General features: G+C 36.9%; 1 protein-coding gene and 1 non-coding gene across 44 annotated transcripts in view; both read left to right on the forward strand.

The window, feature by feature from the left end:
• The window catches only part of ZBTB20 (zinc finger and BTB domain containing 20), a 777,866-nt gene that overhangs the window by 364,550 nt on the left and 385,609 nt on the right, over nucleotides 1-27,707 (forward strand). The gene's annotated exons all lie outside the window — the stretch shown is intronic.
• On the forward strand, nucleotides 20,772-20,925 carry LOC131513303 (small nucleolar RNA SNORA62/SNORA6 family). Its single transcript, XR_009262522.1, has one exon. It is a non-coding gene; the product is annotated as a small nucleolar RNA SNORA62/SNORA6 family (small nucleolar RNA).

Genomic DNA, 27,707 nt, shown 5'->3' on the forward strand with positions numbered 1-27,707 from the left:
CTATGGTATGGACCTATTTACATGTTAGCCAATGTTATAGTGCACTTTGATTTCTTAATCTGTACAGTGAGAGAGTAATTTATGAAATGGAAGACAGATATTTTAGGATTCTGTATAGATGCTTGCCTGTCACCTTACCCGTAGTATCCTACTCCTTTCCATCAGGCCCTTTCACTTCCTAAATACGCATGTTTTGTTAGGTGCAGTCTTTGACAGACTCAGCCTTTATTACTATATTTTACCAACTATTGCTAGTCTGTCTTCCTTCTTCGTATCAATACTAAAAACTTGAAAAATAGAACAAATCCACTGTAATTCCCATATGGGGTAATGGAAGTATGATGTATGGTTCACAAATATGCTTAAGAAATAAATGGCAAAGCTTTGTAAACATGTACAAAAATATGGCCTTCCAGGTGATTGCTCTGTTTTCTGCCATCACCCACTCTGAGAGTTCAATCATTGGTAGCTTTTGTCACAGAGGAGGAAGGGTGCCCATACCCTACTTCTTAAAGATTACAGTTTCAATTCCCTTCATTCTCCCTGATTTCTTCCTGTGAGTCTTAAAGAAGCTTTAATACAGTTGAGTAATAACAATTTTTAAAGGCAGCCATGGTTTTTTTTAAACCTGTTGGCTTATCTGTGTCTATGTTGACTAGGTTATACACTTCAGAATATTTTATGTCACCAATTGAAAAAATTAGATGTTTTGAAAAAACTCCCCTTGTTTCTTCCTTAAAGTATCCAATTATGTTTTTGGATGGACAGAGGGGAATTATTTGACTGTCCAATAAAAGTACAGATGGTTCCATTTTCCTTGACTCATCTCACAGCACACATTAGTCAGGTCACATGCCTATTTGGGAATTTTTGTAGCACTAGGTCACTTGCCGAGCTTTGGGGCACATAAAAGACTATTTGCCTGGCTTTTAAGTTTGTGGATCTTACACTGTGCCTGGCATGGAGATAGGAAGGACATTTTTTTTCCATTAAGCTTTTTCACTGTGTTTTGAAAGGAAAAGTTGAAGCAGAGTCCCTACTGAGATTTTAACATGTTCCATGGTGGTAACCATAGGAAATAAGGAAACAGAAAATTTTTGGACATAAGGAAGCCAAGGAGTCCATCTCAGCCTGTCCTCACCTCTCGGATACCAGTTGGATTCTGCAATATTACTTTTATCTAGGTGTATATCTAATGCTTTGTATGTCTATAGCTTGCTTTCTGATAGAAGGGAAACATTGCTACCAATCATCATGAAAAAAAATTGCTCTCTAAACCTTACTCAGTCCCTCTTCTGGACAACTCAATGGAAACATTCATTCAGATGTTAATAAAGCTAAATCATGGGATTTTTTATTTGGAAAAATCCATTTTGATGTTTAAAGGGATTCTCAAAGGGTGTTATGATAGAGCCTATGTAAACTCCAGTTATGGAGAAAAGTACTTGTTTCACACAAAGATATATAAACACAGAATAATGAAATTTTTCTTCATTAAATTCAGGGTACTTAAATTCACACAAGTGCACACACTCCAAGCCCCCACAACACACACATTCTCTGCCTACTCTCCTTTTCCTTAGCTCACCCCTGCCCTAAACTCCAGGGATCAGAGTATACTAAAATCTGAATCAACTTCCATTTGTAAAAGATCCTATAATACCATTTAAGCAAAAGTGCTTGACAAACAAATTTATTGGCCTTCTTCCCTGGAAACTTAAATATGAATAATTTTGATATGGTCATGTGTGGGTGTGTATGTGTGTGTGTGGGGGGGGCATTGTATTCTTCCTATAGACAGGGAACATTTTCAAATAATCTGGTCTGATAAATCTCTATTGAAAACTTACCAGTTCATTAACATTATACCTATGCTAATAGTTTCTATTTCCTTTTGTTATATGGAAGTTATTATGAATGAGATTCTAGAACACCACTTTCCATAGTTACATTCAAATAGTGAAATATAGCTAACCAAGTAGTAGTCAAGACTATTAGTAGTTTTTTTGATACACATTCAACATGGCAGCAGTTATGTTTCTTTCTTAAATCCATGTTAGCACCAAAAGTGCTAACCAAAAGTGTCATTAAAGTGAATTATGGAAATTCAAAATGATTTTTTTTTAAGTTTTTTTAAAAGTGAGCTATTATCGGGTCAGAGATAGTGCCTCACAAGACTGGCGTCAGCATCACTATTATTGCCATTTTAACTCGACCACCCCAGATTAAATAATCCTACAGTAAAATTTTTTTTTCATAATTCATTTTGAAAGATAAACACCATGTACACAAAGTCTAAATGAAATATCTCAGAGATACAGAGCCCATAAAATAGGCATTTTCTATAAAGGCAGGAGAAAGTTTGCTCAAGGAGCAGGTTGAAAGGCACGGTGGTATAATGTTAGAATGTATATGCTCTAGTTCAGATTCTGCCACTAAATGAGTTAACTAAGGTTAAAGGATTTAACTTCCCTGTGCATCAGTTCCCATGTTTGGCTCAATGTCAACTTACAACCTCCTACATGTTAATACCGATCAAAATAATTAAGGTCATCAAGTTATTTTTAAGTGTTCAATATTAGATACAAATACAGTCTGTTAATGATCAAGTTTTAAATGGAAATTTGGACCAAATCCTTGGGAAAAAGTTTCTTGTTCCAAATGATGGAGACTAATTGGATGATGTCACAGTCTGATTGTTTTGTACAGGTTGACAACAAAGGTAGAGCCAGAGAGAAGGGGCCTTAAGCAGGGCAGTGGCAGTGGACTATGGTTTTTAAATTAATGGGAGAAATGGGAGACATCTTGCAGGAAGCGTATTATTTGTGTTATGTTATGTGAATTCTCCAATGTTCAACTCAAAGGATGAATTGAAAAGGCTTATCTGACAAGGGGAAGCTCTGGGGAAGATGCAGGTTTTTGGCATAAGACTGTTCTCAAAGTTAATTCTACCTCAGGAGCTGGCTGCAAATTCTAGGGTCATATCCCTACAGATTCTGATTCCACAGTAGTTCGTGGATGGACCTGTGATTCTTCATTCTAACTAGCTCCTCTGGTGATTTGGTTGCTGATGGCCTTGAGACCATTCTCGGAATTTACTGTCATAGCCATTCAATGCTCTAGCCTTTAAACTATGTGGCTTCTGGTTATGGGGAAAACTGAAGGGATTATTTAAGGCTCTGTAAAGCCCTGCAAGACAGAACTTTTTATTTGTTTTAATGGAGATTCCATATCTTTAAAATTTTATCTGTTTGTTCTTACTAAATTTGCATGTTTTAGCATTTAGGAAAGAATACAAATAGAGCTGTTTGGTCAGAATTTTTACTTAATTTGGCACTATAGGATCTATCGGAATAAGGAGTCTTTTACAAATTTTGTTATTTTTTGTTCTCTTTTTTATGCATGTGCCCAGCTGTCTTCACAAAACTAAAATGAATTTTAAAAACATAAGTGAACAGTTCCATTTAATATGTCTATTACATGTTGCATATGAAGTACTGGTGCCATCTGATCTAACCTCGAAAATTCTTGAGTCCATAAGGATAAGCAAGAAATATCCCATTGCTAAGAATTTTTTGTCATATGAAAGAAAATCTCTCTCTTATTCCACATATTCAATTTCCTTGTCATTTTACATTATAAATAAATAACAAACCAATTTGGCACATGCCCACCGATTAAAAATAAAAGTTGTCAGAGTGAGAGGGGAAAGAAAAAATATGAATTATTAATTATAATATTAAGCAGCACAAAAAAGCCTAACATGAAATGATATCACCAAAAAAGAGATTTTATCAAAATGAAAGTGGGACAATGATATAGTCTTTATCATACAATTTGCATTGTTGCCATTTTAAGCCAGAAATATATTTACCATACCTAGTGCATTTATATCAAATTTGATGAAAAGATATTTTAATCATGACAGAATGATGAAGTTATTTATAGAATAGTAGGATTAAAGGAAAGCTCAATTTTAAAGTCATACATTAAATTATCATATTGACCTGGTGGTTATATTCACTATGACATCATACTCTTGCATATTGTTATTTTTAAAATGTCCAAATACTGAAAAAAGCAACAATACTTAATAAGAAGAGCGAATGATGTTTTTCTTTCTAAGATGATTTTAGAAGTTTATATAGCTCATATTGGAATGGAGATGAAAGCGTTTTGGTGGTTTGGGGTTTTTTTTTGTTTTTTTCCTACATGGAGATTTCAAGTGAATATACATTGAGTACTGGTTTACAACTAAATATAGTTTGTTTGTTTGTTTGTTTGTTTTAGCAGGGAAGAGTGATTTCTTCTCAAGAAGGGAAGCTATCAGGGTTTTAATGGAAATACTTCAGACTATGTCTCTCTGAATTAATGTGATCTAACACTTGTGACTGACTTAAATTTTCTTTTCTTAATTAGGCCAGCCTTTTGTTTTTGGCTTAAAGACTTCCTTTTTTATAAGGTTTCACGTGGTTCATAAAATGTCTTTAAATTTCATTTGGAAACAGTGGCAATTCTGAAAACAATCTACACATTTAGAGTAATCTCATAGGCATTATCCACTTAGATTCTCAGGAAAAAAATTCACGTGTTGGTCCCATGAGTAGCATGTTTGGTTCTGTTTAGTAGTATTTTTGTTTTAACACTGTAGACTGCTTCCTTGACTTGGGTTAAGTTGCTAGTCCCATTTCAGCTGGTTTTGTTCATCATCTTGATATTTTATTCTCTCGAGCATGATGTTATAGTACCATCTTAATTTTTAGTTTTTAACTGAATTTACTGCTTGTGGAGGTTGAGAGGCAGGTCCATATCTAGGCACAAGGCAAAAAGTTGTAAGCCTGTGTGCATCCTTGCAGTAAAGCAACTATTTGTTTTTGTTTTTGTTTTTGTTATTGCCTACTTGAAATGTTTTTCAAACAGCTAAATTCTTAGAGTCCTATTTAAGAAAAGCTTTTGTGTCATAGAATACCCTGTCCCAATGTCTGCCAAATGGGTTCTAACTTTAATTTATCTTGCCCATGAATTTCTAACTTTGCCTCTTAAAAATATATCATCCTTATTGCTATTTCCATCAGCACCAAGCATTTTTTTCGGCATCCCATCTATATCAGTATATTACATGAAGATGTTGTGCCCTCAGTGCAGGTAAAGCAGTAATGAAATAAAATGCAGTAAAAATTTTCAGTTGTCTTATTTCTCTTTCTTTTCTTACTAGTAGTTTCCATTTGATCAGAGAATATCAGTCCTTCCAGTGTTACTGTCTTGTGCAAATATTCATCCAGAAATGACTTCCCTGGCTCCTGTAGTCTAAAGAGTCTGTTCATTAAGCTTAGGCCTTCCTTGTAAATCATGTAAGTTTCATGGCCTTCCTTTTTTTTTTCTTTTGTTTCTTTGGGGTTCACTGATTCCCACCATGTACAGTCATTTCACAGCTGCTGTCATCAGCTGCTCTCCCTTGGTGTGATTTATTTTTAATAACATTCTTTTTTGCCCAATTTTGATAACCATTAGTCTCAATAAATTCCTCATAATTTTTAGTTCTTCTTTGAGTTTTACTTTTTAAATCACTGAGTAGGAACGAGAAAATAACACAAGCATTCAAAGAAAAGCAAGTACAGTACTATCAAAATGAAGCCCTGCAATCCTATCTGATAACATTCTCTGATAACATATCAGAGAACATTCTAGAAACAAAGAAAAAGAAATCTAAATAGAACATTATTTTTTTTTTAATTTTTTAAAAATATATATATATATATATTTTTTTTTTTGAGAGAGAGAGAGACAGAGTGTGAGCCGGGTAAGAACAGAGAAAGAGGGAGACACAGAATCGGAAGCAGGCTCCAGTCTCTGAGCTGTCAGCATAAAGCCCGACACAGGGCTCGAACTCACGAGCCATGAGATCATGACCTAAGCTGCAGTCAGACACTTAACCGACTGAGCCATCTAGGCGCCCAGGTGCCCCATAAATAGAACATTATTCTTAAAGGGAAGAACATGTAGTTAATTAATTATGAGTAAAATCAGGTTATAGGAAAAATCAGAAAACAACTGGCTTTTAGGTGCTGAGCAATTTTAATAAATATAGTTAATATTTATTAAGAGCATTTTATGTTCTAGGCAACATGTTAAACAACTTTCATTCATTATTTTATACGTTTAATTCCTCTGACAAATCTATACGAATCAGCATTTTAATTATTTCTTCCATTTTATGGAAGCAAAAGGCTGAGGTTTAAACAGCTTAAGTAATTTGCCTAGGGTCTCATAGCTAGGACTGTAGAGCTCAAACAGAAACTCAGGTACATCTGTAACCTTTATGCTATGGTACTTTACAAGTTACAGCCTTTAAAAAATAAATACATGCAAAATTCCAGTTTGACTACTGTATAGTAGAGACCATGAAAGACCTTAAAGTCAATTTATTATTGACATATACTTCAGTGTTAAGAAATTTTGAAATATTTCCATGGTAGAGCATGGTTCAGGTTTTGGAAAATGGATCTTTCAACTCAAGTTTGCTAGTTTCATTCTCTGTAGTGGTGGAAAGTCGTTTTTGGCTCACTCTTTTTTTAACATGAAATAATGACTGATTAATGTTAGATAGCAAAAAAGTCTTCTGGAGTCTTTTGACATATATATTTTGAGTAAATGTAAAATAAATGAATAAATATCCATGTATTACATAATTAATAAAAGCAGTCCTTAAATAAAGAAGTTTCCATTGACTTATTTTTTGGTTAGTACTGGTTAAATTTTAAACTAATATATTAAATTCTGATGATCTGGCTTTCTAAGACTATCTGGTAAATTTCATGTACTCAGTAAACTTAAGACAAGGTGACTTTTTTGATTGCATGATGTTTTCATGGTAATCTATTCCTCAATGTAAAAATACCATCTTTCTTCAGCCTGAAGGGATAATAACCAATATATGAAATCTAGTTTGGGCCCAATATATCTGCTGTATACAATGTTCTAAGCCAGCAAGTCACTAAATTCAGAAATTGAGTATTCTGGAGCCAGATGCATGAGAATTGTACTGCCTTGAATTGGAGGGTTCATGCAAATTTTCTGATCCAGAGATTTTTCATATTTCTTTTAACAACAGAATCCTCTTTTCAAAATAAATGATTGGAGCCTTTATATATGAACCAGTAAGAGTAGTATTTTATTAAACTTGTATTATAAATTAAAATTATGTATCATTTTAATATTATAAAAGTCAATTACTAAGAATATAAAGGTGAATATGAGAAGAAGTGGAAACTCAGGACTGGTTTATTATAGCAGACTAAGCTCAGTGTATTTTTGCATGAGGGATGGAGTACTTATGGTGTCAAGAAAATCAGGAGATACGCGTAAGCAATTGCAGATACCAACAGTTTTTTGTTTGTTTTGAACAGCTGGCCTTCTGATATCAGGGTCTTAATTTGAGGCCTACATGAAAACTAGTTAAACCTATTGTATGTACTTATCTATTAGCAACACATTAGTCTCCAATATGTTTTTTAAAATTACATAAATACATTTAACCCATCCCCTGCCCATCTTCCTTCCAGCAACCCTCAGTTTGTTCTCTCTAGTTAATAGTCTGTTTTCCAGTCAAATGGGTGATGGGTACTTGGAGGGCACTTGTGATGAGCAGTGGGGGTGTTGTATATAAGTGATGAATCACTAAATTCTACACCTGAAATAGTACACTGTATGTTAACTAACTGGAATTTAAATAAAAACTTGAAATAGGAAATAAAATAAAATTACATAATACATTTAATTTGCATGCCATTTTTATCACAATTATAAATTTACATTTTAATTAAACATTTAACAGCTCAGTCATCTCTTTGTAATCATCTGTTTGTGAGCTTGGGGACCATGAAGCATAGTTTGAAAACCACTACTTTGGTTCAAATTTTTAGGAAGTAACCTTATTTTTTCCTCTCTGTTCCTCTATTATTTGAGGACAATTCAACCCTTTAGGGATGCTTTTTCTTGTGGGTTTTGGTATATTTGAATTCTTTCTTCAGCTAGAGGTTAAAGTCCTAAAGGGCAAGAATCTTGTTTTTGTTTCTTTGCTTTGTTCTCTTCATGAGACTAATATTACACATTGTGTATAGACATGGGGTTCGTTCAGTCATAGTTACCATCTGTGCACACTAGAGAATTTGCAAAAAGGGCCCAAATCACAGTTTCAACCCCCCTCTCATCTATCGCTCTATGTTTCTACTTCTGTTCCCACATGATGATGTTGATAACAAAAACGGTTCAGTGAATTCTCTGGGCTTCCAGTTTTCAGAGCTTCCAAGATGGGGCTGTGAATCCACAAATTGTGGCTTTTGAGGGTGGCACTTTGAAAGAATGAGTGCTGGAGAGGTGGAATAAGGTTCAGGGACAGGACCTTCTGATAAACTAGAGCAAAGGGAAGGAGGGGGAGGAGGCTTAGAGGTAGAGAAGAAGTGAAAAGGTGAGGTAAATGCTAGTGTGGAAGAAGGAGCCGTTTACGTGATAGAGGCAAGATAGTTCTGGTACTACTAGTGCCTTCTCTGAAAGCATTGAAGTGTGCAGAAGAGTGGCCAAAAATCAGAATTGACTCTCTGGGCCACAAATACAAAATCAAGTCCAAAGAGAGAATGTGGCATAAGCTATGACACCAACCAAATGATATCAGAGCCAGAGCAAGAAAAACTTGTGTAGAACTCAGAATACGCTGTTGCTTTCCACCCTTCCGTAGGTTTGGGGTATCCAGGTAAGCTTAGCCGTTAGGGAGCTCCCCAGTATGAGCATCATGCCTCACTGAGACCACTACTTGATGAGCCAGTGAGGAAACAAAAGCAATATAGTATGCTGTGAATTCACAGAACCCAAACTAAGTCTGTTTATACAAATAGGTAACATTTCTGCTAACTTACTTGAAAAAGATCATTTTTTTATAATATAGGTGTTTACATAAAGCCAATAAAATGTCTCGTGTGTGTTAGAACATTTTGCTTTTATGTGGTAGACCATTTACCTCCTCTTCAGTGTCTGTTGAAACATTTATTTCCTATTCTCTATTTCATTCCTGTTGCAGCATTTATGTATGATTTGTTTGTTACTTTTATCAGTTGATCTTGCCCTCCCCATATGCTCGTGTCTGACTGGCCTAGTTTCCCACATTCAGTATGTGATCTCTAGCCCTTCTTAAATATTAATTAGTGTAATTGAATTCCCTCCAGTATTTCTAACCTCAGGCACCTGAATCTTAGTGTTTTTATTAGAAGTGATTTGTGCATTTAAAGTCCAACCTGCCTTCCCATTTCCCATCCCCCAAACAACTTTTCTTGATTAGGTAAAGGTCGGGGTACATGCCTGCCTCAGAGAAGGTTTCATGGGAAAATAAAAGTATTATATGTCACAACCTTTCTCTGTTAAAGACTGAAAAATACAAAGCTGTCTTGAATCTTTTGCAAAGAAAATCATCCAGAGTGAATAAGAAAAGGATGTAACCATGTCCAGTTGCACAGCTAGAAGTCAACAACAGAAGCCAGGCAGAGCCATGCATAGAGATGGAAGCAAAGCCTCACCTAATCACAGCCCATTCTCCACTGGCAATACACCCAGGCCCAAGGACAACACCTTAAGTTCTCCTACTCTTTTAGTTTGCAGATCCACCTCTGACCAGCATGCCATCTCTGGATGCAGTCCATGATTACACATGAGTGACTCTCTTCCTTGGCAGGAAATATGAAAAAGGAAAAGGAGAAGAGCCTGAAAATAGGGCTAGAGAATCATAAGCTAGTGAGAAGATTTGTCAATAAGATGACTAATTACTGCCATTCATATCTGAGGAAAAGCAAAAAACAAACAAACAAAAAAGTTAGATGACTAGAGATGTAGAATATGTTCTGATTTTTAGAAAGTAGAAGAAGGTAGTTTATAAGGACAAACAACATGATGTCGGTCCTGAGCAAAGGCCTAGAATGTATTATTAAAACAATAAAGCATAAAGCAATGGTTTATGATTCCTCTGGAAGAAGTGGTTCTTGCTAGAAACCAGAATGGCTTCAGTGAAAGCAGGTCTACAATATGTGATCTGATCTTGCCTGGTTAGATGTACAGATGGATTAGTAACTGGTTGAATGACCACACTATTAAGTGCAAATAAATGTCTCAATGTCATACTAGAAGGGAGTCCTATGGAATATTTCAGGAATAACCTAAGCCTTCTCTTGGCCACCATTTTTTTTCAATTACTGGGATGAAAGCACGTCCATCAGAGTTGCAGATGACGTGAATCCAAATGCATTGAAAAGTTGTTGAATTAAGTAATCAAATTCCAAAGGCATCTCGGAAAATGGGAGCAATGGGATACATCTAGCTAGAGGAAAGTTCTAAAATGAATAAAGGCCAGACTTTGTCTTCATATTTTTAAAGACTATTCATGAGTTATATGGGTGGTATATGGCTTAACAAGCCAGTATAAGAAACCTAAACAAACAGGAACATCTTCAGAGGAAAGTGACCAGAATGATAGGGAAATGAAACATGTGATACAAGGAATGGTTAAGGGAACTGGGATTGTTTAGAAATTCATGAAGAATGGGGGCACCTGGGTGGCTCACTTGGTTGAATGTACAACTCTTGATCTCAGCTCAGGTCATGATCTTCACAGTTTGTGAGATCAAACTCCACATCGGGCTCTGCGCTGACAGCACAGAACCTGCGTGGGATTCTCTCTCTCTGTCTCTCTCTGCCCCTCCCCTGGTGCTCTTGCTCTCATTATCTCTCTCTCAAAATAAATAAATAAACATTAAAAAAAAGAAATTCACAGGGCCCCTGGGTGGCTCAGTCGGTTAAGCATCTGACTGTCGGTTTCAGTTCAGGCCATGATCTCACGGGTTCATGAATTCGAGCCCTGCATTGGGCTTTGTGCTGACAGTGCAGAGCCTGTTTGGGATTCTCTCTCCTTGCCCCTCCCCCACTTATGCTGTCTCTGTCTCTTTCTAAATAAATAAATACACTTAAAAAAAATAAAGAAAGAAATTCTTGAGGAATGAATATGATAACTATGTTCAAGTACACTAAGGACTGTCACATGGAAGATAAATTATGTTGTTTCCTGTGACTCCAAGTAGAACACAAGCCAGTGGTAAAATATACAAGAATATATATTCAGGTCAGTTTATAAAAACTAACTTTGTAACACCCTTATGTGCTCAAAGCTGGAAAACAGACAAGAAAGAAAAAATATTAGTCTGGAAGACAAACCTGGTTAAACTTTGGTTACGCCACTTATCGTTTCTGTCTCTTTGGGACATGTTTCAAATGTCCCATAATCTGTTTCTGTACCTAATAAGTGGATTTAACCAATTCCTACCTTGCAAGTTGTAGAACTTTAGCATCTGTATTAGTTTGCTAGGACCGCCATACCAGAGTATCATAGACCAGGTGGCTTCAATTACAGGAATGTGTTTCTCAGTTTGGGAGGTTGGAAGTCCAGGAATTGAAGTGTCAGCAGAGTTGATTCCTCATGTGGTCTCTCTGCTTGGTTTGCAGAGGGCCTTCTTCTCGCTGTGTCTCCTCCTCCCTGGTGTCTCTTCCTCTTTTTATGAGGGCACTAGACCTATTGGACCAGTGCCCCACCCTCATGGCCTCATTTAACCGTATTTATCTCTTTAAAGGCCCTATCTCCAAATATGGTCATACTGGGGGTTAGGACTTCACATGTGAATTGGGAGATTGAGGAGGGGTTATATTCAGTCCCTAACAGTCCCTAATATCAACAAATATGAACTCCCCGAGACCAGGGTGTTTGAGCATGGACAGCCACTTTGCAGAGATGCTTTACAGGGTGTTAAAGCCTTAGATAATTATAATCTATAATTCTAATGAACTCCAACACTAATATTCTGTCATTATAAAAATAAAATCTCCAGTGGAGCATCAACTCTGAAATTCTGCAATGCCCTGAAATGCTCAGTCGGAAGGTAGTTGTTCAGTACATACAACAACCTTCTTTAATAAATGTTTTCATTTACTATTTGAAATTTCAGTCTAATTCACAAATATTTACTCATATGCTAGACCTCCCTTAACTTCTTCAGCCCAAATTCCCGAGATGCATTCTAGGTGAAACCTCTGTGTCTTTTGTGGGAAGACCTTGCTTTGCCAAACCTCCAAATGCTCTAAGTCAGAAGTTGTGCATATGTAAGTGAAGGGAGAATGTAACTATCTTAAAACAAAAAGGTGAAATAGGGAAGTTGTACAAGTAAATGCATGTAAAAAGTAAGAATAACAAGAGGTATGTTACTTTAATCCAAAGGTTTCAAAGTCTGAATCTACGGCTTTGAGGCTTTTGAGTTCAGAACAACAAATGAATGATTTATTTTGTTCATACATGCAATGCTGTTATTCCTCATTTTAATATGCACAGGTATTGGCCCCATGCTTAGAAACTAACAGTTTAAAGTTGAACCTATGCTAGAAGCCAGGCTCTGAGTTTGGTTAGTCTTTTGGTTTGTCTTTCTTATAACGAGTATTTCTGTGGAAACAGGGCTGTGTTGTCTCTTGTGTCTGTGTGTAGTTGGAGTTACCTTTAAAAGCCAGTATTCTAAGCCAGTGAAATAATACATTCTCTTCTTTTTCTCTTGACAGACTAAGTAGTATTATACAGTAGCACGTCTTCTCAAGGAATGTATACCTTTTTTGTCAGATGAACTAAAAACAAACAAAAAACCTGAACACTAACAGTGATTGTAACAGTTGGCAATTGAACATTGCCTCCCCTTGAGAGGGCCAGTTACTGTAACTAGACATTTACAACTGAGAGTAGGGTCTCTGGTTTGGAAAGAGCATGGCAGCTTGAGCTGGATTACCCGTATCCCAGCCTCCTAGCTCTGCCACTTGTGACCTCGGGCAGGTATCAGATTCTCTGAGCCTATTCCATGTTATGTAAAACTCTATATTTGGGCTTCTTTTCAGGTCTGCACAGAGTTTGACCCAATGTAATTTATTTCCTTCTTTGATCCTTAATTCTCTCACCTTCTGATAGGTATAATATTAATCCTTTCCCTACTTACCTATCCCATGGGATTGTCGAAACAATCAAATAATATGATGTTTGTGAAAGTGCTTTATAAACTGTAAAACACTGTACAAATGCTATTTCTTTCTTCTTATGAGTGGATGGGGATGCTTAACTAGAAATGGAATTGGGACCAGCCAGGAATTAACGTTGATACTGTTTCCTAAGAGACGTTAGAGGCCTCATGTTTTTGTCTATTTAAATTGCCTGAACTGATCTGTAAAATGAAGATCTTTAACAAGAGGCATTAAAGTTTATTGTCTGTTTTTCTGTGGTACTTCCCAGGGAACATAGGAAACATTTTTTTCCTTTTATTTTTTTCCCCTGTATTTTTGGACTGCTGTCTATTCTTGAAAATACTAAGACAAATTCTTATCCTTTGAAACTGTGGGGATCTGGGCCCATGGTGCTTACTATCATTATTTCTGTTGCACTTGTGGTAATTGTTGTTATTATTAATTATACTTCATAATTATATAGCTTCTTATTTTAAGGAAAGATAAATGGCTAGAAAATAAACAAGTTGCTGTTATAGAGAGATTTTTGGAGTTTCAAACATTTTAAATCCACTTTTGACCTTTTTTGCACAAAGACTTCTACCTGAATCTTCAAACAGAACATTTTTTTGCTCCACCATTGAAAATAAAATACTAACTAGTGACATGGTGTCCTCAGAGTCATGCATGAGAAAATAGGGTCAGAGAATTTCATTTCCTCTTTCTGCCTTTTAAAATAATTCTTAAAGTGTAGTTACTAAATAGTGGAAGTCTGTTTAAGAGAGAGATTTTGAAGCAGGAGGTGGAAATAGTTAAGCAGTGACCTGCACCTAAGAGGGAGTTGAAAGTAGCTTGAGGATTATGGGGCAGGCAATCAAGTGTAACACGGGTACAAAATGTGCGGCATGGATCGATAGAGGCTCTTTAGAATAAAAAGTCCACCCACCGTCTTTAATCTCTTGGCTCTATTATTTTCAATTCTTGAATAACCTTAATGCTGATGAAGTGTTCTCTAAGTTTCCAGGCTGGTTGGCTTGGGGTCCCGTGCGTCACGGGTCTCCTCATTCCCACAGTTAAACACCTGAATTCAGTAGAGAGACGAGGAGGTCAAAGTAAGCATTTGTGTTTCCTTGGGTAACTTCCATGTAGGTGCTTCTGTGACTTGGTATGCAAAGGAGGATGAAATTTTACAGGAAATAAAGAAGGTATTCAGTTATTCAAGTATTTCTTACTTTGAGGAAAACCCTCCTCTATCCAACTGTCATCATCTTCTAAAGCAGTGGTTCTCAAAGTGACCAGCAGCATTTGCACACCTGGGAATATATTATAACGCAAACTCTTGGGCTTCAGCCCAACCTACTGAATGGAAACTTCGGGGTGGAGTACAGCAGTTTGTGCTTGAAGAAGCCCTCCAGGTGATTCTGATACATAATACAATTTGAGAACCAGTGTTCTAAAAAGACGTTGAATTACACTGGGATTATATTGGAGCAAGTAAAAACTCTATCAAAAAAACAACAGTGACTTTTGGAATTTAGAACTCTATCATTTTACCCCAAGTTATCTTTTGTAAACTATTTCACAGTTGTATCCTAAACTATTGAATACTTTTTACCTCGACCTGCCGTTCATATCAACATTTACCCCCATCCTAAAATGATCTTTGTGTCTCTTTCTAGACAAATTTTTATTCATTCTGAATCATCCAACTCAAATACTGTTCCTTGCAAAAACTTTACCAGTCATGTCAGCATTCTCTCAATTTGGTTTTCTTAGTTCTCAGTGTCCATACTGTTCATGTAAGCCTTATGACATTTCTCGGATACCTTTTATAATAAACTGTCAACTATTACAATAAACATTGGATTTATTTAGTATCCACTATGGTTACCACAACCTTCTCAGAGAGTCCTATGCCTGAGTTGCTGAGATCTTAAGTAGTTTACCCTAGCTCACACGGTAAGTATTAAAAAGAAGATTCTCCTTTAGACTTACTCACTATGCTATATTATCTAATAACATTGATAAACTTTTCTCATATTGGTATTTTTTTTATTCTCCCCAGCTTAACTGTATGCCCAATTGCAATTAAAGACCACAATTCTCTTGTGTTTACAATAACTTTTAGAATATAGAGAATTAATGCATATCTGTTGGCATATTGTATTACAAATTCTAAATATTTCTGGAATTTGTCTGGCTTTTTCTTTGGAAAATCTTGAAAGTGAAGGTTTTAACATTTCATCTTAGATCCAGAAAGCTGTCCACTTATAGATTCTCTTTATTTTAGCAAATTAATTTATCGATTGCATTTAAAATATTCAATTCACAATTGTGCATTGATTCTTATCATCAATTTTAATAAATGCATTTCAAGAATACTTTATAAAAATGCCTTTAAAGGAGGGAATAGCTACTTTTGTTATTTAAAGAATTTACCAATTTTCAGGAAGTTAGTTGATTGTTTTATAAGAAGAAAAAGGATAAGTTGAAAATGAATCTGACCCTTGCCTATACACTTGCATGTACATAATGGTGATGGAAAAAAATGAAGATAATATTAGCAGCCAAATAGCAATTATTCAGGAAGTGTATTTCATTGAAAAAAAAAAAGGTTTTTTTACTCTGTAAGCATAACATACTCTGTGAACATGTTATATTTGTGCATTATTTAAGTTCACCTGGCTGAATTCTTACCTAAGGGAAAGAAATCATAGCCTCTCCCAGGTACAGGCCACAATGTGTGACTATTTGGGGGATAAATATTTGGCCAATTTCTATTGCTTTATAGCTGTTCCATCATCGTGAGGATCCTCGATCCTAAGTCAAAGTCACATGGATGGTTGCGAAAATGCATTTTCCTGGATTCCATCCCTACATATTGAATTATAATCCCTGGGATTGGAGCCCAGCAAGTTACATTTGTAACAATCACTTCCAGGTGATGCGAATGCACAATTAAATTTGAAAAGTCACTTTTATTTGGATTAATTCTTTTTTTTCTTTTCCCTCTGGGGGATCAAATCTTCCAGAAAACTGAGGAGTGAGTCTCAACACTGATGTCTTTTAGGCAGAGAGCTTCAGTGACAACCTTAAGTTATTATTGTATTTGCCTTCAACAGACTTTTATTTAGTTTGGATACTTTTGTTTGCCAGGTACTCTTATCTAAATTAATCAATTCAAAACCCAAATCATTCTGTGATATAAGTATTCTTGGCCCCATTTTAAAGATGAGATAATTAAGGCTTAGAGAAGTAATTACCTTTCTGAAGGTCACCCAACTAGTAATTGGATTCAGTTTGACTCCAGAATGTGTGTTCTTAAACTCCAAAACAGGAGTGAGTCACAATTTGAAATCAGATCTTTTCAATCCTGCCTTTCCCTTTTTAAAAAGCCAGCTGCACAGTAAAGCTGACAGCAGCTAATTCCAGGTTTGTGTCCAAACTCTGAGATATTATGATGTTAGTCCATAGTCGTCCTTACATTATTGGCTGGTAGCTGTAGTGTTATCATGTGACAGGCTCAATCAGTAAGCCATCACCTTCAATATTATCAGATGGATCAATGGAGGCATCATCAACATAAACCTGTCTGATAGTCTTCCTTGTCTTCTATTGTTCTTAAGAGACCTGATATATATTCTATGCAAAGATTACTACAAAAAGGTTTTTATCATTTTATTAAGGGATTTTCTACAACAATATCAGGCTTAATTTCCCTCAACAATGCTTTGTTTTGATAAATCTTTTGCAAATACAGCTGGTACCTCTGTATGGCTGACTCAATGGTTTTTAACCTTGGCAGCACATTCAAATCACCTATGGACTTTTAAAAATACACAGATGCTTGGATCTAACTCCTACAGATACTGAATCATGGGGTCTGGAGTGGGGGCTGGACATGGATTGTTTATAAAGCCTCACAAGTGCTTCTATAGGCATGTAGGATTGAGAATCAGTGATCTAATTCATTACTTGGCAAAGAATTTGAGAATATCTTATTTACGAAAAGAGCAATTGAAGGAAGCAAAATCCCTCCATAAGTCCTATAGTGAGTCCTTGGAAATAAAAGTGGAACTCATGAGCAGCTTGAGAAGCTGTTGCTTGGGCTATCCAAATATTCAGATTTGACCCTCAGATAATGAAAAGGCAAGAAATAAGAAGCCATTAGAGCATGGTACTAAGTGGAATTATGAGAAACCATCTGTAAAACGTTGTGGGGTTTGGAAGGACCTGTTCTTTTTAATAGACATTTTTGTAATAGAAAACAGGGTAATGGAAATAGCAGCATATTTTAATCTATCTGCATTTCCTTCAGATAAAAATAAAATAAAAGGGAAGGGCATAACCTTGCAAATGTATCTTGATCTCATATTATTTTTGCAAGATAGACAGATATGGGGCCACTAGTCAGCCCAACTCAGGGCTAGCTATCAAATCAGAGCTCACTCTTCAAATCCCAGCACTAATCGAGATGATAAAGAGCTACCTTTAGATTAATCCTGCTCTGGACTTTAGACGAAAGATACTGCAGTTTAATTACTGAGTGAAATTCACTTTGTCTGATCTGCCTGTCTTTGCTGTAATGTAATCAGCATCACCCCCATCTGAAACATGGGGCTGTGAAGTCCAAGGACCTGTGTGATTGGAGGAAATAAAATGATGCTCAAACAACAAGCAGCCGCAGTGCAGTAATTATTCAAACCTTGTTTTCATCTGTATGTCATTCTCCTATTGGCTTGTCATGACAGCAACTGAAAAAAGGATGGGAGAGCATGTGATTGAAAGGGAGATTGACCTGAAGGAATCAGACCAGGTGTGGGAGGGAAGAGCCAAGCTATATAAAATCTTAAGGCTAATTAAACTTGGTTTTTCTTTAATATATATCCCACTGGCTGTTCCTGATCCCACAAGTCCAAGCTAAACCATTCAGCTGATATGTCTGTCTGCAATTAAAATCTCCCCTTCAGTTGAAGCTCTATAGTTCTTACTTCTCTGAAAATAATTTACTTTTCTGTTAAAACTGGCAATTACTTGACACATTTTTTTCCTATAAGTCTCACTGTAATTTTTAGAAGTTAAACTCAATAAGAGAAGAGGGTTGCAAGTTTTCTTCTGTCAGAGATACTGGCCTTTTCAGGCATCCTTTCTAGGTTTGCATGGACCCACTACCTTTCATATGGGAACTGAATCCAGAAAGGTACCTGGCTTCCCTGTGAACTGTTACCCCATCTTATACAAAATGTTTAAAGTAAACATTAGTCCTTTTGTTAGAGAGTGGCTGAGCCAGGATTTGAACCAAGATTTGTCTGACTCTGGGCCAATCTCTTTTGACTGTACTCTCCTTCCTCCCTTTATTCTCACTAATTTATGGTTAATACCCCTCTAATTGACTCATTTAACACATTGCTAAGCACCTCCTATATGTGTTGTGTTATGCTCCACATATACATTAGTGAAACCTGGAAGGAAGAATCACCTAATATCTATCTTCAAAAGCTTTTAAGTTTGGTGGTTCGGTTGCTTTTGTGGCTTTTATTGTATGTTAACATTTTTTAAGTTTATTTATTTATTTTGAGCGAGAGAGAAAGAGAGAGAGAGAGAGAGAGGGAGAGAAAGAGAGAGAGAGAGAGAATCAGTGGGGGAGGGGCGGAGATACAGAGGGAGAGAGGATCTGAAACAGGCTCTGTGATGACAGCAGAGAGCCTGATGGCAAGGCTTGAACTCACAAACTGTGAGATCATGACCTCGGCTGAAGTTGGACGCTTAACCAACTGAGCCACCCAGGTGCCCCTGTATATTGACATTTTAAATCCAAAGAGCAATTGGAACATTAAAAACAAGTGCAAAATATGAAGTCCAAAAGGTCTTTTCTATTTCCGTGTTTTTTTCATAGTATCACAAATCTATCCATCACCGCAAAATCTCAGAATCAGAATTCCCAAGAATCTTAAGTTCTTATGACTCATAAAATATCAATCATCAAGTCCTGTCAAAATTTGCCATATATGATCTAACATCAAGACTCCTAAACATCAATGTTAAGCAGGCAAGCTATGGAATCAGATGACCTGGGTTTGAATTCTGGCTTTATCACTTATTAACTGCATAACCTTGAAAAATTTGCTTAATCATCATCTTTAAAATAGAAACAATAAAGTGACTTGCCTTTTAGGGTTGACATGCAGATTAAATGTGTTAATGTACATAAAGCACATAATCCAGTGCCTAGTACGTAGTAGGGGCTTAATATTATCCTTTCTTCCTTTACAGTGTCTCTAGAACTTTTCATTTCTTTTCTATCTCTACCAATGCTACCAAGGTCAGATATTTATCTCATAGTGCCTGGGTTATTGCAGTGGTTCTCCCTTTCTCTTTCTCTGTCATTATTTCTGGGCTTTCCCTGTTTCAATTTATTCTGTCTACCATTCCCAGTTACTTATACTAAAATGTCACTGTGATGATGCCAGTGCCCTACTTATAAGCCTTTAATAGACCTCTTTTGCCTATAGAATAAAGTGCATTAGTCAGCCCAATATTCAAGGACCCCTTCACATTCCAGACCTAACCTATCTTTCCAACATTATTACCTATTATAATTCCCACTAACTTGTTTATTTGTTGCTCCCAAATATGTCTTTCCATTTTCTGCTTCCATGCCTTCTCTCTTGCTCTTCACTTAACCTGAGTCTTATCACTTCCTGAATCTTACACATTTTTCTTAGTTCAAGTGTATTTTTTCACTGTAGTGAAGCTTTCCATTGTCAGCCTCGATATAAGAGGTGATTTTCTCTAAATCCCTATTCTGAATACTGAATTGCCTTGTATTGCAATTGTTTTCTGAGGTTATTTCAATAATTAGATATTAAGTATCTCAGACACAGGTCAGTGTCTCAAACATAATTTTTTCCGGTGGCATCCAAACAAACCCAAACATAAGTATACAATGAATATATGCCAAATGAATAAGAGGTCTCCATTTGGAGTTTCTTCCTTGCTCTAACCACCTTTTCTTTCCAACAAATCACTTTGAATTTTGTCCTTTATTCATAGTGTATGTCTGTGCATATTTTGAAACTTCTCCCTCCTTGCTCCCCTTCTCTGATCACTCACTTATAATGCCTTTCCGTTCCACAGCCATCATGCTATCCCCTCACCCATCGTGTTCAGTCAGGCTGCTAATAGGCTCTGGTTTTTCTGTTCTAGTTCATTCTGTACTAACTACATCAATGCTAGGGTGATACTTGCTTATCTATAGAACAGAGATGATAGAACCTGCTCTTTTTATTTTTGGGAGTTGTCAAAAAATGATAGCATATGTATATAGATATGACATTATTTAACAGTATATGACAGTATTTTATAAACTGCAAAAAGCTTTATAAACATAAGGTATAGTTTATAGTGCCTAAATATCTTCAAGTAAGCATGCATTCATGTATTAAATATGTACTTAAAATATTCTTTTTTTTTTAAATTTTTTTTTTTTAACGTTTATTTATTTATTTTTGGGACAGAGAGAGACAGAGCATGAACGGGGGAGGGACAGAGAGAGAGGGAGACACAGAATCGGAAACAGGCTCCAGGCTCCGAGCCATCAGCCCAGAGCCTGACGCGGGGCTCGAACTCACAGACCGCGAGATCGTGACCTGGCTGAAGTCGGACGCTTAACCGACTGCGCCACCCAGGCGCCCCTGTACTTAAAATATTCTGCACATTGTTGGAGCTTGGAATTGAGGCCTCTGGCTGGCCGATGAGCTCACAAGTGTAAGTTGTGTGCTACGTGAGGGGTAAGTCTTTTACTAACACCACAAGGATCTCTGGCCCGGTGAATGGAGTTCAATAGTAATTCTTGCTACAAGTACAAAAAACAATTAAAACAATATCAACAGTAAGGTTTGATGAGCTGTATCATATTCCTTGTATCTAAGTAAGATATCCATGTCTATCTAAGGATTGTTCCTTCTGCATTCATGGATTTCCTCTTTTTCCATCTAATCCCACCCTTCTTTTGAGCAACTCACATTATGTAGCCTCAATCTATCTACAGGGCAGATGAGAGTCTTCCTTAAAAGCCCTTCACTAAAAAGACTCTATTTTAATGTTTTGTTTTGTTTTTTAATCAGCAAATAGGACTGTTCCTTAGCAGACCATCAGGAAGAACCTTAATAATTCCTAACCACCCCTGAAACAGCATGAAAAATGAATCAAGCTTATCTTATAACACAGAGATCAAGATTGTGTAAATTATCTGACCATGTGGATTTTCTTGAAATTTTTGAGCCAAAAACCTAACCAGAGGACAATATTTACGATAACACCATTCAGACGTTGGTCCATTGCCTAGATCCAATTTTTCCTTAGGTGCTATGTTTCTATTAATCAGGAGATGAATTGATGGACAGTGATGGTGGCTTAGAACTTTAAATCCTAGTTCCTAACAACCCAGTACTGCACAGAGGCATTTCAACTTTATTTTATTATTATCAAATGGAACCAGGACAGGCAGATCAGTCTTCATTCCATGGTTTCTAATGGCAGAGTGGGCCCAGAATGTTCCACAGGAGGTTCAGTGGCAGGCAGGCAAATAAGGGCCAGCCAGCTTTATATTGTATAGCTTACCTATGTTGGTTTTAAAAAAACAATGTGTCCATATTCTGGAAGCACATACCTTTATTGTCCCTGAATTCCTGTGGACATTATCAGTGGATTCATATTCCCATGAATTTTCTATTCCATGAGATCTTGACCCCATGGCTCTAAGTTTTGAGATTTTGATAAGCAGTAGGTGTCTTCCAGACTCCTTTCTTGTTTTCCCCTTCCTTACCCCAATTCTACACATCATCCAGCTGCCACCAAAATACTCCCTTGCCTAACTGTCACTCTCTTCCAAGGGGATCTGATATACCAGAGGCAGCAAAATCTTTATTCTTTTCTACTGGCCTTTTGGCTCTTCCTGCTTGTTTGGAGTTTTGAGTTAAATTTTTCAAGTTAATATTTAACTCATGAGATAACTGTTTACAAAATTGTTGGTTGGCAATCAGGGAGTTTTTCCCCTGGATTAATATGGTTAAAGTTTAACTTAGTGGAACAGCTCATAAAAAAAATAATAAATATATGTATATAATTAAATAAAAGTATTAACTCTGGGAATTTTGCTGATATGTTTTCATGATTCAAAATGGAATACATGTTCTAATCTAGATAAAAGAAAGACCTTGGTTACAGACCTGGCAAGCTGACTGTGGAAGAATTTAAGTAGAAAGGAACGCCAGAATCTACTCCTGGGTTGCAAATGACATGCAAATAATGAGAACATCCCTTTTTTTTTTTTGTCTTAAGAAAATACCCTGTATTCATATTCTTGGTAATATTACATTCAAAAGAAGTTGTTGGGAATCTCTCCAAACAGCATATTTGGCTAATTTTAGGCTTTGATAATCCCTGTGCTTTCTTGTGATATTTTGTCATATCAGTGACCTTATATGTTACAATGTTATCAAAACTTAGAGACAGACGTGTGGTGAAATGACTGTTCAGGTATTGCTCTTCGGCTGTATTCATAAGTCAGAAAGGGCTGTTTCTTCTCCTGAGATAAAGGCGAACTCAAGCTTCATCTGTCGATTGCTAGAGCATATATTGTGTTCTTATGAGAAATCTTCATGCTTTTGCTAGGGTTCACAGGTCCAACCTAGAATTGAAATCATATTAAAGTTATTCTGGGTTTTCATCTTTACTTCTTGCAATGTAGACCTCAAAGATCAACTGTTGGAAGAAAGTGGGTGGAACAGTTAGGTAAATCTGGTAAGACTATGAGGGGCTGCATATATGTGCATTTCAAGTTTAACATGTGCTCTGAAATTCTGTGCCGTTGAAGATACTCTGTGTTTTGGCTATATGTAGAAGTCTACTTGGCTGGTTTCTACTCAAAGGATAATTGTCAGTTGTTAATAATTTTTGCTGTAAGAATAAATGAGCTTGAAGCCATTTATTTAGAAGAACCAGATTTTCTGCTCTATTCTGCATTTCAGAGTCATAAAGCCAGACATTCAAAATCTGGATATCTCACAAGCACCTTCTAAGATTGTTGTTTTGCCAAATATGCTGTGTTTATCCCAAATCAGAAGCCACTTAAGGTAGAATTATAAGTAATAAATTTCAAATCTGAAGAGACTTAAATAGGTTTTAAGTGCCCAATAAGGTAGGAGGAAGAAGTAGAAAGAGAGGTGTCCCAGAAGCTAGCCACAGTCTCAAGTAGGAGGAATTTGTTAACCATGTTAAGTCGCTGCTGAGAAGTTGAGTAAAATGAGAATGAAAACGTGCACATTGGATTTGGCAACAGCAGACATGGTAGAGTGGGATGGATAAAAGCCTTGTTGGATTGTGTTGAGGAAAGAATAGAAAGTGAAGATACGGTAATGGCTCAGAGACAATTCTTTCAATAAATTTTGCCAGGAAAGGAAGACAAATGGAAAGTAACTGGAGAGAGACTTGGGATCAAGAGAATATCAAACAAAGATATGCAAAGCATGGTGGTTTCTTGTCTTGTTTTATGCTTTGTCTTTGTTTGATTTGCTTCCCCAGTTGAAAAACAATACAAATTAGAATTGAAGCCTCAAATCTGGAGTAAGAGATGAAAAAGGCAAAACCGGCCTGGTAAAATGTGAAAGGTATTGGCTGAAAGTCAACAGATTTTGGTTTTAGGTCAAATTCTACCGGCTCCCAGTAATAAGGCCCTAAATACCATTTCTGTATCTGCCTACTTATTTATTGATAGCATGCAAAGTCCATTTATGATATTCTAGTTCCAGAAAGGAAAAAACAACAGACATATTTCCAGAAACCCTTCTTTAGTAGAAATAAAATTTATATTGTTTTTAACCACTTACAAACTCTTTATTATTTAGAAAGCTCTCACATCTTGTTAGTTAACCCTCACAAGACTGCTACAAGGTAAGTGGCTATATTGTTTTACTTAATAGGTAAGGTAACCAAGACTATGAAAGATTAAGTAGCTGGCAAAATCGTACAATATGTAGATAGCAGGAGCAGGGCTGAAACTCCAAATTTTAGACTATAACTCAAAGATTCTTCCCACCTCATAGTGCTCCCCATTTCCCCTGTAGTCTTTTGTTTTGTTTTGTTTTGTTTTGTTCACCTCACTTTTGAGTGATTCCCCTTTTTTCCATTTTTGGTCCAGGTTTCTATTATTTATATTTCTTTCCATTTTACTTCTCCAGGGATTTCTGAGTATGCCCATCTCCCTAAATATCCACATTTAAAAGAATTTTTTTACTGTTTATTTATTTTTGAGAGAAAGAGAGAGCACAAGCCGGGGAGGGGCAGTGAGAGAGAGGGAGACACAGAATCTGAAGCAGGCTCCAGGCTCCGAGCCGTCAGCACAGAGCCCGACGTGGGGCTTGAACCCACAAACCATGAGGTCATGACCTTAGCCAAAGTCAGACACTTAACAGACCAAGCCACCCAGGCACCCCAATATCTGCATCTCTTCATAAAACAGAACCAAATGCATAGGGTTAGGGGGTCTGCATTAAGTGCATAGGAAGAACAATCCTACACCAAAATCCAATACTAGTCTAGTGATATTGTGTTGCCAACAGCCCATGGAAAATCAAGGCTTTGACCACAATGGCTAGTGTTAGCAGTGGAAACTCCTTCATAGTATCTTGTCATTTGGCCCTTACTAGCTTTTAAATCCAAATGGAAAGGGAAGAGCAAGAAAGTAGGATGAGAAAATGGGAACTGGGAAGAGAAGAGATGGCACAGAGGGGTACAAGTGTTGCTTAGTGCAGGCCCTGCAGACCAAAAATTATTGTGTTTCTAACACTATTGATTTTTTCAGCAGCTGATATTTCAATCTGGGTGCAGTGTGTCTGTGAGTCTACGCACACTGTCAAGAAGAAATATGATAGTGTCTTAAAAGATTAATAATATCGCTGGTCCTCTGGAGGCCTGTCTTAATTCACTGGCCTGTTCCCTGGCATGTACTGTAATTTATCTAGTCTGATTTGAATAGCAAATGGCAATCGGCTGCCATTAGGGAAATGGGCATCATTCTTATTGATCCAGCATGGGCTGGATTTTATTTAAGGAGAACTGCAAAATGTTATTACCTTCAGGAAGAGAAGCTGAAAAGGGAGCTTTTCCCTCGTGTATTTTGGAAATGTTCTACCTTTAAAAGGGGGAATGGATTGTGGATTTAAGAGAACAGAGAGAGATGATGATCCTATTGTGTGAACAGGGACATGTACAGGCTGTTTTCAGCATAATTGTTTACCAGCAGGAAAGAGTGCTCATGATTATGAGAAAGAGGCCATGGCCTCAGAGGTTAGAACATTGGAGAATTAGTCAGATCTGACCTGTTTCCTTGTCCAACTTTGTGAAAAGCCCCTAGTTGCTTAGAATCCACTTGTCAATCTGTAAAATGGGCTAAAAAATCTACTGGGCACAGATAAGGTTTGCTTAGTGTTTGTCTTACATCCTGAGAGCTTGGATAAACGGTGCTATGGAATAAAACAGAAACAACAAAGAGGGTCTGTCTGACATTGGAGGGTGGGGTTTCAATATTTATTATTGTTCTTCACTTAGAACTCTTGAAGGGACAGGTTATGCGCTGAGTGATGCATGATGAACTAGCCTCATAATTCTCATTAACCATAACAGGCATCTCTCAGCTTAACACTGAATATATTGACTTTAATGTTCACCTATTAGTGGCAAATCCAAACCTGCACTCTTACCCTGTGCTACAGAATCGAGGAAAGCCGTCAGCCTTATGGTAGCAAGTGTGGGAGACAGACCCAGTCTCTTAGCCTACTCCTGACCCCCTTTGTCACAGGGGTAGGGGTTGACAGTGCCATTCCCATTAGAGCTTTGGAGATTAGCTGTGAAGGAGCACATGCACACCCACCCTGTTCCTAACCTCTTTCAGCAGCCACTGAAGGGGAAAAAGGTATGACAGAGGTGGCTAGAGGAAGTGCTCGTTGCTACTGAAATTCTTCTCCATTCCACCTCGGGTTGTTATGGAAAGAAACGATAATGTGCTACAGGAAATGGCCAAGTATAAAAGCAATAAAATAAATTGAAAATGACTTTGTTTTTTTGAGCGGCAGTAATTGCTATATGTTGTGATGTTTGCATAAGGAATTAGTTAATGTGTAGCAGAATGGCATGTGATACTTTTTATTTGCCTGATGACTATAGTCTCTGAGTGAATGACTTATTAAGGTTAATAAAGAAAAATTTGCTTGTGACTTGTAATGATCCAATTGCTAGAATTTAGCATCCCCTTATGCATTGTTGCCTAAAGGGGAGAAGGAAAAAAACCCACACACATTAATGGCCGACTGGCTATGATTTTTTATAGTGGTGTGAGAACAAACAATGTCTTCTAAATTGTTGGTCTGTCTATCTTTCTGCCTGCCTGGGCAGGAACGTTATGGCTTTCTTAATTCTCCTGTGTGATTTATCATCCTAAATTCATTGTTTTGCATAACTCTGCTCAAAATGAAGAAATGTCATTATTTTGCAGTGAAAAAGTTGTCATTTGCATAATGCCTGCCATTAATTATTGTGAGACTAATGCAGTTGTTGATATTTTTAGGGCACAGTGGTACAGCCTGCACCTTGTATAATGTCATTCTGAAAACATTGGTAGTTAATAGGTGCCACAACATTGCACAAATGGAAAAGAAGATGATGAAGAAGAAGGGGACACAATGGAACAGGCTGTGATCTTTATTTAGCTTTTTTTTTTCCCCTGAAATGCTTGGTGAGGAAAGACTATAAAAGGAAGCGAATAGAGCAGGGAGCTGTGACATCCACGAGAACAAAGGGATTGAAAAGCAGAGGTTTTCTATTTAGGCTGAATTAGTATAACCTGGGTTCCAGCCAGTTTAATGGAGGCAGTCGTGCTCCTCTGTTTGGGCTTACCTACATAACCACAGCCCTGAACAGAATGTAGAGTTGGGCTTTTTTAAACCCAAGCTAGGACAAGGGTGTGCTCTGAAACGTGCTTATCTTGTGGGAGCGTTCTCTCAGCCAGGCACTTGGCCCAAGTCAAGAGGACACACCACAGTTTCATGGAAGAGAGCTGATGACCATGCTTCTCAGGTTTTTGATACACCAGTCTGCTGTACTTCACATATGGCAGCATTGGTATCTAGAGCCCTAGCTTTCTTTTTCTGTAAAAAGCAGAAGAATGCAGTAGTAGCATGTTAGGGTGAATTTTTTTTCCTACCGTTCGTTGCAATAGAACTAACTTTTGCATCTGATTCTTTAGGGCAAGAGCCTACCAAAGCTTTCTATTTCACAGGTAAATGAAAGTCAGTTATAAAAATTCGATCAGAGATGAAACTCATTACACTGAGTCTGGGAGGCATAAATATTACAAATGTACGTAACTGTTGATCTTTTTAGTCATGGGAGCTTAAAAAAAAACAGGCTCACATCAAATAGAATTTTTTTCCTAATTTTACTGTTTCATGTGTATTATAAATTTAGATCTTTCCTCTTTATCATTAAATTTAAAAGACATAAAAGAAATGGAGCCTCAAAAGTAGGTCTAGTTACTAAGACTGACCAGAGATATTTAGAAAGAAGATATTGCCCTTCAATGTTTAAAG

This window comes from Neofelis nebulosa, chromosome 5 (genome assembly GCF_028018385.1).
Source record: "Neofelis nebulosa isolate mNeoNeb1 chromosome 5, mNeoNeb1.pri, whole genome shotgun sequence".
NCBI lineage: Eukaryota > Metazoa > Chordata > Mammalia > Carnivora > Felidae > Neofelis > Neofelis nebulosa.